Source organism: Hyla sarda, chromosome 13 (genome assembly GCF_029499605.1).
Source record: "Hyla sarda isolate aHylSar1 chromosome 13, aHylSar1.hap1, whole genome shotgun sequence".
Lineage (NCBI taxonomy): Eukaryota > Metazoa > Chordata > Amphibia > Anura > Hylidae > Hyla > Hyla sarda.
In genome coordinates this window covers 5,954,093-5,971,483 of record NC_079201.1, presented here as the reverse complement: position 1 = coordinate 5,971,483, position 17,391 = coordinate 5,954,093, and the positions used below count along the sequence as shown (strand labels likewise).

The following is a 17,391-nucleotide window of genomic DNA, read 5'->3' as shown; positions in this document are numbered from 1 at the left end:
GAAGCAGAAAGTTGGCCCCATAACAATAGGAGCCAGGAAACAAGGCGACTGTATATACATATTTGTACTATCACATCACACAATGTTTAGAGAAAAAAGTAAGGGGAATTGCACCAAAATTAGCATATTTCTCCAACATTTTTTATTAGTTTTTTTCTCAAATGCGGGTGTGGGCTGTTTTTTTAAACTTGTCACCCTTTGCCCTTTAAAACAAATTCATGTATATGATGGAAAAGGGAATTAAAATCACTATGAAAAGCGAAAAGAGAAATAACAATACATGAGGCCCATTGTCTTCCTAATACCACTCCAGGTTTTCAGACTAGCCCAGATCAGCACAGGTGCTGAAGACAGCTCGACACTGGGCTTAAAAACTAGATGAGAGTCAGTCTGTAAGTTAGGATGTCAGGAACCCAATGATGGGAGTTTGAATCCAGAGTTTTGCAGACTCAAAATGAAATATTTATAGTCAGGTGGAAAAGACCCTTGTGAAGCTGTATAAAACACATTAGGTTGTTATGGGCAACTGGTCGATTTCTTTCTCTGACCCCCCACTTCCCTGTGACTAAATAATAGCTGCTAAGACTTAAAGGTGTTATCTCAGGAATAAACTTCGTACGGGGACAAGGGGACCGTGATTGCATGATCGGACCCTTATTGCCTAACCTGTGAATAAGATATCATGCCTTTACCTACTACCTAGGACAAGCTATAAGATAAGATTGGAGGCTAGGAGAATATGTGGCTGACATATGAAGAAAACAGCTCGTAGTGGTAGAATACGTTCTCACAATATCCATGTACAGTGATCCCTCAACTTACTATGGCCTCAACATACAATAGTTTCAACATACAATGGTCTTTTCTGGACCATTGTAAGTTGAAACCAGACTCAACATACAATGTACGGACAGTCCAGATCTGTGAAACGTGTCAATGGCTGAAAGAACCGACCAATCAGAATGGGCATTCACTGGTAAAACCCCTGAAGTGCATGCACTGACTGGTGTCTGGTAGCACCCCCTACAGTACAGGAAGGTATTACATGTTCTGTACTCTTTACCTGTACCAGGGTTAGCTGCTCCTTGGGACACCAGGTGAGGACGGCTCCATTTTAAATTTTTAGGACACTGCGTGCACTGTACAGGACCCTGAAGAAGCTCCTGTCCTCTACCTAGACCAGCATTTCCCAACCAGGGTGCCTCCAGCTGTTGAAAAACTACAATTCCCAGCATGCCCGGACAGCCTTTGGCTGTCCGGGAATGCTGGGAGTTGTAGTTTTGCAACAGCTGGAGGCACCCTGGTTGGGAAACACTGACATAGACAGTGATTACAGCTTCCAGCAGATCTTTCTCACTTTTATATGTAAGGATTTGCTTTATCTATATTAGTTATCTACTTATTTTTCTTTAATCCTCACTATTTTTGGATGACATTTTGGTGGCTTCAGAACCAATTACCAGGTTTCCATAGAGTTCTGGTCTCAACATACAACGGTCTCAACATACAATGGTGGTCCTGGAACCAATTGATATTGTAACTTGAGGGACCACTGTACACTCACAGAATCCAGTCACCGGCTGTGATGAACACTTAGATGAGGAGAATATTCAATCACGACGGGATCAGATGTCCAGGGCTTAGACTGTCGAAGCTGCTGAGTGACCTTTAAAAGTCAGGGCCTTCTTTTTATTAAAGCTATTATGGGTTCTTGGATTCCATTCTCTGAGCTATAAACTTTTGTTCCGGCTAATGGCTACATGGTAATTAGCCCAATGCAAAGTCGTTTTGACATTTCCAGAGAGATTTTTTTCTGCTGAAAAACAGGAGCTGTTAATCCTCTATTAGGAATCAGAGAAGATTTCAGAGTAAGGGAAAAGTTTTTTTAAACATCTCATTACAAGTCATATGCATTCTGGGTGGAATAACTCTACAACCACGTACGTGCCATCACGTCCACTAATAGGATGCCCAGGGGACTTTACAGAACTTTGCGAAACTTTGGAAATCTTCAGAAATTATAAGGTTGGAGTTTTTTCTGAAACTCGGGGAGATTTATCAAAACCTGTGTAGAGGAAAAGTTGACTAGTTTCCCATAGCAACCAATCAGATCGCTTCTTTCATGTTTGAGATGCCCTTTTTAAAAATGAAAAAAGCTATCTGATTGGTTGCTATGGGCAACTGGTCAAGTTTCCCTCTGTAAAGGTTTTGATAAATCTCCCCTCATTGTCTAAATTTCTATGACCTGGAGTGCAGCACAAAAACCTATGATATATTCTTATATGGATCAGTCACAGTGTGAATGTACATCAGATGGGAGAAACCAGTGACCATCCAGAAAAAAACATCCAGGGAAAGGGGATCCTGTGGACAGAAATAATTGGGCAATGTAAAAGGTCAGAGGAGACAGACAGGAAACTGCTGCTAAATACAACCCTGGTGTTCTACCAACATGTCTGAACCCACAACATGATGCTACTTAGCATGGATGGACTATACCAGAAGACAACCAGCTCCAGGGCCATTGTGTATAAGGAATACAGCTAAAACTCAAAAGAACAGATTTATCCAGATCTCTGTGAGGAAACACAACTTGGTCAGATGGATCCAGATCTCTGTGAGGAAACACAACTTGGTCAGATGGATCCAGATCTCTGTGGAGAAACATGGCCTGGTCAGATGGATCAAGATCTCTATAGAGAAACATGACCTGGTCAGATGGATCCAGATCTCTATAGAGAAACATGTCCTGGTCAGATGGATCCAGATCTCTGTGGAGAAACATGTCCTGGTCGGATGGATTCAGATCTCTGTGGAGAAACATGACCTGGTCAGATGGATCCGGATCTCTATAGAGAAACATTTCCTTGTCAGATGGATCCAGATCTCTATAGAGAAACATGACCTGGTCAGATGGATCCAGATCTCTAAAGAGAAACATGGCCTGGTCAGATGGATCCAGATCTCTGTGGAGAAACATGGCCTGGACAGATTGATCTGGATCTCTATAGGGAAACATGGCCTTGTCAGATGGATCCAGATATCTATAGAGAAACATGACCCGGTCAGATGGATCCAGATCTCTATAGAGAAACATGTCCTGGTCAGATAGACCCAGATCTCTGTGGAGAAACATGACCTGGTCAGATGGATCCAGATCTCTATCGAGAAACATGGCCTGGTCAGATGGATCCAGATCTCTATGGAGAAACTTGTCATGTCAGATGGATCCAGATCTCTATGGAGAAACATGTCCTGGTCAGATGGATCCAGATCTCTATAGAGAAACATGGCCTGGTCAGATGGATCCAGATCTCTATCGAGAAACATGTCCTGGTCAGATGGATCCAGATCTCTATCGAGAAACATGTCCTGGTCAGATGGATCCAGATCTCTATAGAGAAACATGGCCTGGTCAGATGGATCCAGATCTCTATCGAGAAACATGTCCTAGTCAGATGGATCCAGATCTCTGTGGAGAAACATGTCCAGGTCGGATGGATCCAGATCTCTGTGTAGAAATATGACCTGGTCAGATGGATCCAGATCTCTGTGAGGAAACAAAACTTGGTCAGATGGATCCAGATCTCTATAGAGAAACATGGCCTGGTCAGATGGATCCAAATCTCTGTGGAGAAACATGGCCTGGTCAGATGGATCCAGATATCTGTGGAGAAACATGTCCTGGTCAGATGGATCCATATCTCTGTGGAGAAACATGACCTGGTCAGATAGACCCAGATCTCTGTGGAGAAACATGACCTGGTCAGATAGACCCAGATCTCTGTGGAGAAACATGACCTGGTCAGATGCATCTACATCTCTATAGAGAAACATGGCCTGGTCAGATGGATCCAGATCTCTGTGGAGTAACGTGACCTGGTAAGATGGATCCAGATCTCTGTGGAGAAACATGTCCTGGTCAGATGGATCCAGATCTCTATGGAGAAACATGTCCTGGTCAGATGGATGCAGATCTCTGTGGAGAAACATGACCTGGTCAGATAGACCCAGATCTCTGTGGAGAAACATTTCCTGGTCAGATGGATCCAGATCTCTGTGGAGAAACATGTCCTGGTCAGATGGATCCAGATCTCTGCGGAGAAACATTTCCTGGTCAGATGGATCCAGATCTCTGCGTAGAAACATTTCCTGGTCAGATGGATCCAGATCTCTGTGGAGAAACATGTCCTGATCAGATGGATCCAGATCTCTGCGGAGAAACATTTCCTGGTCAGATGGATCCAGATCTCTGTGGAGAAACATGTCCTGGTCAGATGGATCCAGATCTCTATAGAGAAACATGGCCTGGTCAGATGGATCCAGATCTCTGTGGAGAAACATGGCCTGGACAGATTGATCTGGATCTCTATAGGGAAACATGGCCTTGTCAGATGGATCCAGATCTCTGTAGAGAAACATGACCCGGTCAGATGGATCCAGGTCTCTATAGAGAAACATGTCCTGGTCAGATAGACCCAGATCTCTGTGGAGAAACATGACCTGGTCAGATGGATCCAGATCTCTATTGAGAAACATGGCCTGGTCAGATGGATCCAGATCTCTATCGAGAAACATGGCCTGGTCAGATGGATCCAGATCTCTATGGAGAAACTTGTCATGTCAGATGGATCCAGATCTCTATGGAGAAACATGTCCTGGTCAGATGGATCCAGATCTCTATAGAGAAACATGGCCTGGTCAGATGGATCCAGATCTCTATCGAGAAACATGTCCTGGTCAGATGGATCCAGATCTCTATGGAGAAACATGTCCTGGTCAGATGGATCCAGATCTCTATAGAGAAACATGGCCTGGTCAGATGGATCCAGATCTCTATCGAGAAACATGTCCTAGTCAGATGGATCCAGATCTCTGTGGAGAAACATGTCCAGGTCGGATGGATCCAGATCTCTGTGTAGAAATATGACCTGGTCAGATGGATCCAGATCTCTGTGAGGAAACAAAACTTGGTCAGATGGATCCAGATCTCTATAGAGAAACATGGCCTGGTCAGATGGATCCAAATCTCTGTGGAGAAACATGGCCTGGTCAGATGGATCCAGATATCTGTGGAGAAACATGTCCTGGTCAGATGGATCCATATCTCTGTGGAGAAACATGACCTGGTCAGATAGACCCAGATCTCTGTGGAGAAACATGACCTGGTCAGATAGACCCAGATCTCTGTGGAGAAACATGACCTAGTCAGATGCATCTACATCTCTATAGAGAAACATGGCCTGGTCAGATGGATCCAGATCTCTGTGGAGTAACGTGACCTGGTAAGATGGATCCAGATCTCTGTGGAGAAACATGTCCTGGTCAGATGGATCCAGATCTCTATGGAGAAACATGTCCTGGTCAGATGGACCCAGATCTCTGTGGAGAAACATTTCCTGGTCAGATGGATCCAGATCTCTGTGGAGAAACATGTCCTGGTCAGATGGATCCAGATCTCTGCGGAGAAACATTTCCTGGTCAGATGGATCCAGATCTCTGTGGAGAAACATGACCTGGTCAGATAGACCCAGATCTCTGCGGAGAAACATTTCCTGGTCAGATGGATCCAGATCTCTGTGGAGAAACATGTCCTGGTCAGATGGATCCAGATCTCTGCGGAGAAACATTTCCTGGTCAGATGGATCCAGATCTCTGCGTAGAAACATTTCCTGGTCAGATGGATCCAGATCTCTGTGGAGAAACATGTCCTGATCAGATGGATCCAGATCTCTGCGGAGAAACATTTCCTGGTCAGATGGATCCAGATCTCTGTGGAGAAACATGTCCTGGTCAGATGGATCCAGATCTCTGTGGAGAAACATGTCCTGATCAGATGGATCCAGATCTCTGCGGAGAAACATTTCCTGGTCAGATGGATCCAGATCTCTGTGGAGAAACATGGCCTGGACAGATTGATCTGGATCTCTATAGGGAAACATGGCCTTGTCAGATGGATCCAGATCTCTATAGAGAAACATGACCCGGTCAGATGGATCCAGATCTCTATAGAGAAACATGTCCTGGTCAGATAGACCCAGATCTCTGTGGAGAAACATGACCTGGTCAGATGGATCCAGATCGCTATTGAGAAACATGGCCTGGTCAGATGGATCCAGATCTCTATCGAGAAACATGGCCTGGTCAGATGGATCCAGATCTCTATGGAGAAACTTGTCATGTCAGATGGATCCAGATCTCTATGGAGAAACATGTCCTGGTCAGATGGATCCAGATCTCTATAGAGAAACATGGCCTGGTCAGATGGATCCAGATCTCTATCGAGAAACATGTCCTGGTCAGATGGATCCAGATCTCTATGGAGAAACATGTCCTGGTCAGATGGATCCAAATCTCTATAGAGAAACATGGCCTGGTCAGATGGATCCAGATCTCTATCGAGAAACATGTCCTAGTCAGATGGATCCAGATCTCTGTGGAGAAACATGTCCAGGTCGGATGGATCCAGATCTCTGTGTAGAAATATGACCTGGTCAGATGGATCCAGATCTCTGTGAGGAAACAAAACTTGGTCAGATGGATCCAGATCTCTATAGAGAAACATGGCCTGGTCAGATGGATCCAAATCTCTGTGGAGAAACATGGCCTGGTCAGATGGATCCAGATATCTGTGGAGAAACATGTCCTGGTCAGATGGATCCATATCTCTGTGGAGAAACATGACCTGGTCAGATAGACCCAGATCTCTGTGGATAAACATGACCTGGTCAGATAGACCCAGATCTCTGTGGAGAAACATGACCTGGTCAGATGCATCTACATCTCTATAGAGAAACATGACCTGGTCAGATGGATCCAGATCTCTGTGGAGTAACGTGACCTGGTAAGATGGATCCAGATCTCTGTGGAGAAACATGTCCTGGTCAGATGGATCCAGATCTCTATGGAGAAACATGTCCTGGTCAGATGGATGCAGATCTCTGTGGAGAAACATGACCTGGTCAGATAGACCCAGATCTCTGTGGAGAAACATTTCCTGGTCAGATGGATCCAGATCTCTGTGGAGAAACATGTCCTGGTCAGATGGATCCAGATCTCTGCGGAGAAACATTTCCTGGTCAGATGGATCCAGATCTCTGCGTAGAAACATTTCCTGGTCAGATGGATCCAGATCTCTGTGGAGAAACATGTCCTGATCAGATGGATCCAGATCTCTGCGGAGAAACATTTCCTGGTCAGATGGATCCAGATCTCTGTGGAGAAACATGTCCTGGTCAGATGGATCCAGATCTCTGCGGAGAAACATTTCCTGGTCATATGGATCCAGATCTCTGTGGAGAAACATGGCCTGGTCAGATAGACCCAGCTCTCTGAGGAGAAACATGGCCTGGTCAGATAGACCGAGCTCTCTGAGGAGAAACATGGCCTGGTCAGATCAATACAGATCCCTGTGGCACCATGCTTATGGGAAGATGCAGGGTTCAGTATAAGCAGCATGAATGAAGCCCTTCCTGTTAGGTGTAAATAGTTCTGCTTGGTGAATGAGGTGTAATGGTGTGGGAAATAATTTTTTGGTGCATTTTTTGGTTCATTAAAGCATTGAGGATACCCAGCTTCATCTGTCCATGGCAGCTGTTTCCCCTGAGACTGTTAACAGGACAATGCACAATCCACAAGGGTAATATATTCAGAGGTTGGTTACAGGAACATAATAGAGAGTTTTTCTTGCTTCCCTGGCCTTCAGTCCTATAGACATCTCTAGGATGAGGTAGAAGAGGCTGTACAGAATATGTTTGGACCTGCATCTAATGTGCATCAACTGGGAGAAACAATCTTGTAAACACCGACCAATATTCCTGCAGAACAATTTCTTCTCCTAATAAAATCCATACAAAGGAGGTCCAATCTGCTACTAGATGGGGGTCTCTAAAACATGGTCTATTAACTATTTAATTTTGTAAGCAAAGACAGCTGAAATCCCTGCAAACTTGCCCCATTTCTACCAAACCTCTTGCACAATATTTCCCATGTCCTTATGTACTTCAACATTAGCAATGAAGAGGGTCTTGTTGAAGGACTTCCTTCTGCTTCTGATCTTCTGAGACCCTCTTGGAGCTGATAACTGTCTCTAATGCTTCACAGCAGAGAAATTATTTTGGAGCAAAGCAAATGCAAGGAAGAAAAAAATGAAATAATAAAAAAAAAAGCATCTGCAAAGTGTCCTTCCTTGGCACAATGTTTGCCCATCCGCCCCTGGCCAGATCAGCTCTAAGCCTATCAGTAATTCAGTGTCTCTTGAGCAGCAAGCTGGGGGGTTGGGTTGGTTTGCCATTTACAGGACCCCTTTTTGTAAAGTCGTCCAACAGTGAGAGGCTGTCAGATGATTTTATGGGATTTTTTTTTCTGGCACCTACCAGGCTCGTAACAGTGAATTCACTATGAAGCAATAAAATAAATAAGGCTGTGTGTCGTCCGGGCCTGTTACATGAAGAACCTCTCTGTGCATCAGGGAGAGGTGTTTATATTCGGCTACTGTTCAGCATGGCCAAGTAAAAGCTTAATCTAGGGAATGGTTGGATCAGCAGTAGCGAAACGGTAGAAAAGAGGCTCTTTGCCCACCCACAGAGGAGAAGTCATAGAGGGTGCAAAGGCTGCAATTCCAACTGGGGCCCTACATCTATGGGTTCACTTTAAGCCCAACCGTTAGAGATGACCTATGTTGCCTTATTCGTGAGCGGCACAAAGGTATGACAAGTTCTACCTACATGGTCATAAAAATCTGATTTATTTTACTACAACTATGCAATATTCAGGGTAAAATAGGGCTTCTTATAGAGACATTTATTAGATGGCCTATAAAAAAATGCCCCAATCCGATCACCGGTCATGTGTGATATTGCAAAATATATTGATGCTGTCAGACTATATGAGCCCAAACAAGATGGTAAAATTATAGTTGTCTTAGTCTGCCTGACAATTGTGCTTCCCCATTGTCCCATGATAGCTAATATTGGAGATAATAAGGATCAGTCATGCTGGAGTTCAACAAGACCAATACTTTCTTCTGCCAGGAGGGAGAAATAGCGGCAGCTAATCTCCTGCACCCCATTAAAATAATAGTGCTAAGCCAATTGTACATGTTTATGGGGTCGGGGGCAAGGTAGAGATCTGTGTTATATACAGTTTAAGGGTACGTTCACACGTACAGGATCCTTTGCAGATTTGATGCGCAGGATTTGTTACTGCCGTTTAGAATCTGTGCTCAGTCATTTAGTTTACATTGAAAGCTGCAGCAGAAAATCCTGCGCATCAAATCTGCGTACGTGTGAACTTACCCTAAAGGAGTTATCTGATCACACACACCCCTGCGCAGAGAGGGCTCTCCTCCTGGTAAGCTCCTATATACACATATACAGTGAAATAACTGAAAAGTGGTCTTTCCAAAGAAAATGGATATGTATAGTAGACTGAAAATTTGTTACACGAGGTCTGGTCTGCATAAGGGGGTAGTCTTCTCAAAGAGGTGGTCTATCAAAGGTTTCTACATACAGGGTCATATTAACCATAATCTAAAAAGAGGAGAGGAGAGCGCTCCTTAGTGAAATAAAAGAGAGATTCTCAATATGAAATATAGACATAAAGGCCGCTCGCCAAAGGTGGTTGTGTAGCAACATAGACAACAATGGTAAACGCATCAGATGGTATGGTATCCGCAGCCCTCTGGCAAAGCAATGGTAGACAATCGGTATGGCTTCAAAGTAGAAGCCGGCTCCACATGGCGCAGGATACAAGCCGGAAGAGGCAAGGTAAAATTAAGGTAGTTTATTTCCCAAGATGCAACGCGTTTCGCTGCGGGAAAGCAGCTTCATCAGTGCCATTGACCATAAGGCACTGTAGGGCAGGTACCTAGGGCGGCATATAGGAGAGGGCGGCTTTAGTTTTGCTTTTCTTGTTTTTCATCTGATACTGCTCCTGTTTCTGTATATGCCCTCTGGTTGGCTGATTAACACCTCATCAGTTCATTTATCTGTGTCCAGTCTCCCCATCACAGCTTTTGTCATAGTTGACGTTAATATTAGCTTAGTGTGCAGCGTGTGTCCAGGGATGGACCAGCAGCAATGGACTATTGGTGCCTCCAGTGTAGAAGGAGTTACCTGTGATAAGATATAATGTAAGTATTCTCTATAATGTAGATGCCAATGCGACATCTCCCACCCATACCCTATAGGCTACCCAATGTTGCTGCAGTACTAGGAGTCCATGATGAACTTGCACCGTGTGCCAGAGATCAAAGCCCCCCCAGAGATTTCCTCACAGGGGTCCTCCGCTGCTCATAAAGTAATATTCATTTTGCCATCATAGTAGAAAACGAAAGCTAACACCTGACTGGTGGCTATGGAATTCAGTTAATTTAGGCATGGCGGTGTTATTAAACAACACCTATTGTGCATAAATCCATCTTTTCTACAATGCAGTAAAGATATTTATATCCTGTCACTCAATGCCGGAGGGGAAATATCTTGTCACTAGTTAGACAGCTGCCCCAGGTCTTACCCTCGAGGGGGTACGATCAGCACAGCAGCCCTCATAAAAAAATATCCATCTGTGCTTAAAGACAAACAAAGCATTAATACAGCAAGCTGGGATTACAGCATATTACAGGCGGCTTTAATGACAGGACGCATCTGCTTGAACCGGGTACTTTTGCATTAAGGAATGTGATGGGGATTTAATAAGCTGCAGAGACATCAGTCAGGAGCGCGGACCTGGGAGCAATGACGTTTAAATGTGAAGTCATTTGTATCACGGAGGCGCTGGCTAAATTTTGACAAAATGCATACTGCAGAACAGCAGAAGTTTTCAGTTATATTGTCATTACGAAGACGCCTTGATGGAAGTGATTAGGAACATTATAGAAGGCGATATTTCTCTGTGTCTCCCAGAAATACAGTGAAAACCCATTAAAGGGCAATTCTACTGACAGCTGATATTAGCATCACTGGTGCGGTAATCATTTCTAGTGGAGAGATATTATACAACACATTGTGCTAACTGCGATTTCTTGCTACTGAATGTCCCTCCCAACATGTCTCAAACACTATACAAAAAAAATAAAGGGAACACTAAGATAACACATCCCAGATCTGAATGAACTAATCGTATGAAATACTTTCCTATTTACATAGCTGAATTCACTGACAACAAAATCACACAAAAATGATCAATGGAAATCAAATGTATCAACCCATGGAGGTCTGGATATGGAGTAACACTCAAAATCACAGTGGAAAACCCCACTACAGGCTGATCAGACTTTATGTAATGTCCTTAATACAAGTCACAATGAGGATCAGTAGTGTGTGTGGCCTCCACGTGCCTGTATGACCTCCCTACAATGCCTGTGCATGCTCCTGATGAGGTGGAGGATGGTCTCCTGAGGGATGTCCTCCCAGACCTGGACTAAAGCATCCGCCAACTCCTGGACAGTCTGTGGTGGATGGAGCGAGATGTCCCAGATGTGCTCAATCGGATTCAGGAGAACGGGCGGCCAGTCCATAGCATCAATGCCTTCCTCTTGTAGGAACTGCTGACACTCCAGCCACAAGAGGTAAAGCATTGTCTTGTATTAGGAGGAACCCAGGGCCAACCGCACCAGCATATGGTCTCACAAGGGGTCTGAGGATCTTATCTCGGTACGTAATGGCAGTCAGGCTACCTCTGGCAAGCACATGGAGGGCTGGGAAGCCCCCTTAAGAAATGCCACCCCACACCATTACTGACCCACCGCCAAACCGGTCATGCTGGAGGATGTTGCAGGCAACAGAATGTTCTCGACGGCGTCTCCAGACTCTTTCACGTCTGTCACATGTGCTCAGTGTGAACCTGCTTTAATCTGTGAAGAGCACAGGGCGCCAGTGGGGAATTTGCCAATCTTGGGCTGTAAGCACAACCCCCACCTGTGGATGTCGGGCCCTCATACCACCCTCATGGAGTCTGTTTCTGCCCGTTTGAGTGGACACATGCACATTTGTGGCCTGCTGGAGGCCATTTTGCAGGGCTCTGGCAGTGCTCCTACTTGCACAAAGGCGGAAGTAGCGGTCCTGCTGCTGGGTTCTTGCCCTCCTACGGCCTCCTCCACGTCTCCTGATGTAGTGGCCTGTCTTCTGGTAGCGCCTCCATGCTCAGGACACGACGCTGACAGACACAGCAAACCTTCTTGCCACAGCTCGCATTGATGTGACATCCTGGATGAGCTGCACTACCTAAGCCACTTGTGTGGATTGTAGACTCCGTCTCATGCTACCACTAGAGTGAAAGCACCGCCAGCATTCAAAACTGACCAAAACATCAGCCAGGTAGCAAAGGAACTGAGAAGACTGTTGTCTGTTCCATTTGCACAACAGCATATGAAATTTCTGAGTGGACAGTGTGATTTCACACAAGTGTCATTGACTTGGAGTTACATTGTGTTGTTTAAGTCTTCCCTTTATTTTTTTGAGCATTGTATATTACATATCCCTTATAACCTGATAGAAGCTCCCATCACACTCATTGTAACTGCCCTACTGTATAGAAACAGAACTTCTATAATATGTCCTCCTATGTACAAAAATATAACTACTATAATACTGCTCCTATATACAATAATATAACTATTATAATACTGCCCCTATATACAAGAATATAACTACTATTATACTGCCTCCTATATACAAGAATATAACTACTATAATACTGCTCCTATATACAATATAACTACTATAATACTGCTTCTATATACAAGAATATAACTACTATAATACTGCTCCCTATATACAAGAATATAACTACTATAATACTGCTCCTATATACAATAATATAACTACTATAATACTGCTCCTTTGTACAAGAATATAACTACTATAATACTGCTCCTATATACAAGAATATAACTACTATAATACTGCTCCCATGTATAAGAATATAACTACTATAATACTGCTCCTATATACAAGAATATAACTACTATAATACTGCTCCTATATACAAGAATATAACTACTATAATACTGCCCCTATAAACAAGAATATAACTACTATAATACTGCTCCTATATACAAGAATATAACTACTATAATACTGATCCTATATACAAGAATATAACTACTATAATACTGCTCATATATACAAGAATATAACTACTATAATACTGCTCCCATGTATAAGAATATAACTACTTTAATACTGCCTCCTATATACAAGAATATAACTACCATAATACTGCTCCTATTTAGAAGAATATAACTACTATAATACTGCTCCTATATACAATAATATAACTACTATAATACTGCCCCTATATACAAGAATACAACTACTATAATACTGCTCCTATATACGAGAATATAACTACTATAATACTGCTCGTATATACAAGAATATAACTACTATAATACTGCTCCTATATACAAGAATATAACTACTATAATACTGCCCCTATATACAAGAATATAACTACTATAATACTGCCCCTATATACAAGAATATAACTACTATAATACTGTCTCCTATATACAAGAATATAACTACTATAATACTGCCCCTATATACAAGAATATAACTACTATAATACTGCTCCTATATACGAGAATATAACTACTATAATACTGCTCCTATATACAAGAATATAACTACTATAATACTGCTCCTATATACAAGAATATAACTACTATAATACTGCTCCTATATACAAGAATATAACTACTATAATACTGCTCCTATATACAAGAATATAACTACTTTAATACTGCTCCTATATACAAGAATATAACTACTTTAATACTGCTCTCATGTATAAGAATATAACTACTATAATACTGCCTCCTATATACAAGAATATAACTACTATAATACTGCTCCTATTTAGAAGAATATAACTACTATAATACTGCTCCTATATACAAGAATATAACTACTATAATACTGCTCCTATATACAAGAATATAACTACTATAATACTGCTCCTATATACAAGAATATAACTACTATAATACTGCTCTTATATACAAGAATATAACTACTATAATACTGCTCCTATATACAAGAATATAACTACTATAATACTGCTCCTATATACAAGAATATAACTACTATAATACTACCTCCTATATACAAGAATATAACTACTATAATACTACTCCTATATACAAGAATATAACTACTATAATACTGCTCCTATATACAAGAATATAACTACTATAATACTCCTCATATATACAAGAATATAACTACTATAATACTCCTCATATATACAAGAATATAACTACTATAATACTGCTCCTATATACAAGAATATAACTACTATAATACTGCTCCTATATACAAGAATATAACTACTATAATACTGCCTCCTATATACAAGAATATAACTACTATAATACTGCTCCTATAAACAAGAATATAACTACTATAATACTGCCCCCTATGTACAAGAATATATCTACTATTATACTGTCCTCTAGACAAAATGTCTAATACTTCCAAAATTTAGCCACAATACGGATGAAAATTACTCAAATTGTAGTTTTCTGCAAGGTAGGTAGTATCTTTATTGCTGACAGAACTTTGAAGAATTAAGTCTACAGAAGTCCATTACCTCCATTAGTTTACTTGTTAAGTGTCTTATCATTTCCTGACTATAACAGTTTAAAAGATGTATTTACTTTACTTTTGCACTCGACAGTGGAACAATAATTGTAATAATCAACCAGTAGATACCCTCAGCCGAGTGGTTACATTTCATAGTTGCTGAAGCAGTAGAACTTGATGGTTGTTGGTCACACATGGTGTAAAGAGCACCAGAGCTTTCTGGAACCCAACTTTTACATTAGACAACAATGAAAAAACTTATTTTTAAACACTTTTTACTCTACTTGACCCTTTCAAATGACAATTCTTGACATCAATCAATCCACATAGACAGGAGGATAATCACTGCTATTCCTGGCCCTAATTTTAAGAGCCCTCTCACCTGACCCCTCCTTTTTGGTATACAATAAAGAGGCGTTTTCGTCATCAAAAGTTACCCTTTAGCCATAATATAGAAGATAACGCTTATCGGCCTTTTGGCTAAGATCAAGTGTAGTATCTGTTCTTATCAGTTTCATGCCGGTGGCAGGCGACGCCAGTGTGGAGCTGGTAGGGATGGGTGCTGCATGGTAGGGGGCAGGTGTACCGGGGCGTTCCGGGGCTGGTTCTGAGAAATCAGCTCGACGGCTGCCCCGATGTGACCTGTTTCCTCCGGGTCTCGCCATAAGGCTGAGAGGGTCTAGAGCCGAGGTAGTTTAGTGCCTTGGAGAGTGGTGACCCCGAGGTGCCGAAACTCACTGGGAGTACTGGCTCACTGAGTGGAAGTACGGGCACCATGAACTCTTCACCTTATAGCACTCACCTCTTGATTCCCGGCCTTCTGGCTAAGATCAGAGACATTTTTATAGATCCGTCCGGATGTCCGGGTAGTATATCTGCACTCATCCACTTATTTCTTTCTTTTTGTCAATGTGTCACTTTTTGCGTGTTCACAGGATTGTTAGGATGCAGTAGCCCTTCTGGGTGTCCCTCCTAGCGGTCTAGGGGAGGTGTGTGGGGCCGGTTGCTCATCTCCCTGCAAAAACTCTGGGTACTCCTGGATGGGCAGGGTACCTAACGTTTAAGGCTCTGCAGGCAGATACCTCGGCTAACACAAAGGGGATGCCAAGAGCATTTGTGGTCCCTTAGTAGCTTCGGTGAAAAGGGACATCAAACCTGGATCCTTGCAGGTACCTTTTTGGCCCGAAGGTGAAGGGTAGATTTGTTGGGGGGCCTCTCTCCTGTAGGAGAAGGGCTTGCGATAGGCCGCATCCTTTGTGCACTTTTTCTTGCACCTTGGGTGATTCAATGACACGTTCCTTGAATCTTAGATAAAAAATAGAAGATAACTAGCTAGTTGATAGGATCCTTACCAATCCTGACCACGGAGGTGAAATGTCCTCCGAATTAACTCATCAGTTAGTTTTACCCCTATCCTGAGAATACACCATTAAGTCGACAGAGTGCCTGAACCAAACATTACCCAACAAAAATGGAACAGAATTCAACAACAAAGTCTTTTCTCTGTTTCAGGTTCCTGTTAACTTCACAGGAACCTTTCCTCTGGAGTGTGTTACTTCACACAAGCCTTCATCTAGGATCCACTTCAAAATTTGGACAGGAGAGGGGCAGCACTATTTCACCCATACTACTAACTATTTAGCTCAACCCAGTACACTTCAAGCATGACCCACCAGGCCACATCTCAGCACCTGCAGGGCAGCCAGATCTGTGCTGTAATGACCAACTTGACTCCACTGGACAAAAGACTTTTCCAGGACCTAGCTACAGTGTTTCCCAGACTTAAAGGAGAACTCCGGCAAAAGTAAACTTATCCCCTATCCATATTCAGTCAGTCTGACCCCCCGCAATCCCCAGGATGAGAAGCGTGTGTCGTCTGCTGGTAGACTGCATGCCCTCCATTCATTTCAATAACAGCGCCGGGGATGCCAGCGCCCGACCTCCCGCGATTAGCTACTTATCCCCTATCCTGTGGATAGGGGATAAGTTTATTTTTGCCAGATTTTTCCTTCAAGAACACTACTTTTACTCCTCACTTGTTCACTCTTTACCGTGGTTATTCTCCACAGCCCCAGCAAACTTTCCCAGAGCTAATCCTACCCAGGCTACAGTATTCTCAGCAAATACTGCTACAGTAGCAAATGAAGTAGGGCAAAGCGTAACACAAGACAATAAAACATTCACTTCACAAACAGTATGTCATTTATGCCACACCCATACAGCAGATACATCACACACTGATGCCAAATGTTCTTTAGTTTCCATTTGCTGCCCCATCACCTATTATCTTACCAGGCACGTCTCTCAGGGGCAATCACTAAATCATCAGCATATCTCTCTAAGGTTACCTCTTTATTACTGGTCAACATAAGCAATTACAATGCTGTGCTGCAAAAAGGTGTAGGAGTGTGGGTGCTCTGTGTGTATTCTTGGAGCAGGGCCCCTTTTTTGGGGAAATATTCCCTGCCTCTGGCCTAGTTCTTATCTCTCAGCTCAGAATAGGGTCATCTGTCTTCCACGTGGCCTTTACTGCAGTCTAGCAAACTTCCTGGAAGCAGCTCTTTATATATATCTATTCTACAGCAAACATATACTACAGGTACACACTTAACTAACTTCAAAGAGGACGGGACACACCAGTATATATATATTCACACCATACACCTACAGGTATTATATATTTTATATATGCCCATTCTCACTGATGAAAATAGGTTGTGACATGTTTTCTATGGTTATTCCAGTCTTCTATCATATAATTTTAGATCTTCACAACCTTTAGTTAGAGAACATGGCTGCTTAC

General features: G+C 42.7%; 1 protein-coding gene and 1 non-coding gene across 6 annotated transcripts in view; one reads left to right on the top strand and one right to left on the bottom strand.

The window, feature by feature from the left end:
* The window catches only part of LOC130297600 (protoheme IX farnesyltransferase, mitochondrial), a 492,900-nt gene that overhangs the window by 155,480 nt on the left and 320,029 nt on the right, over positions 1-17,391 (bottom strand). The window lies entirely within an intron of this gene.
* LOC130297820 (U2 spliceosomal RNA) lies at positions 15,049-15,235 on the top strand. The gene has a single exon (XR_008849692.1). It is a non-coding gene; the product is annotated as a U2 spliceosomal RNA (small nuclear RNA).